Source organism: Diadema antillarum, unplaced genomic scaffold (genome assembly GCF_040938485.1).
Source record: "Diadema antillarum isolate AM-2024a unplaced genomic scaffold, OU_Dant_1.0 scf00000075, whole genome shotgun sequence".
NCBI lineage: Eukaryota > Metazoa > Echinodermata > Echinoidea > Diadematoida > Diadematidae > Diadema > Diadema antillarum.
The window spans coordinates 5,595,536-5,596,069 of NW_027270964.1; positions in this window are offsets into that span (position 1 = coordinate 5,595,536).

A 534-nucleotide genomic window follows, 5' to 3' on the forward strand; every position below is an offset into this window, starting at 1 on the left:
GACTGGCCTACCCTTCGTACCCTCGTGGTATCACATTTTGGAACCCCTACACCTCTGCCATGATCCCAGCGGCTTTCAGTGTCCAGCAGCCCACAGACTGCCACTTTAATGGACTCTTGGGGGCCAGAAAGGACACGCCCAGACCCAACGGCGCTTTCGGTGGCGGAAGCCCCTGGTAAGGATATGTATTATAACTCAGTGTTCTATTGTGAAAATGCTCCATTAGACGGGTTTACTAATATATTCAAATTTACTAGTGTTTCTTCCACCCAGACTTGACGTAGTAACGAGCTTTTCTGTTAACATGTACCTCAAAAACCTCTTTCATTACTCTGAGAACAGTTTAGAGACATTGGTTGTTGCTACGTCGGGCGAACCTCGGGCAAGCTCTCAGGTTGTCAAGAAGAAGCATTGTTAGAAAGACGAACAACGGACTATTGACAAACAAAGTCTTTGCTAATCAAATTTGGTGAAGTACCTCATGGTGCCGTCAATTTCTTTCCACATGTAGAAACGTCGCGTTGCCATGAATAA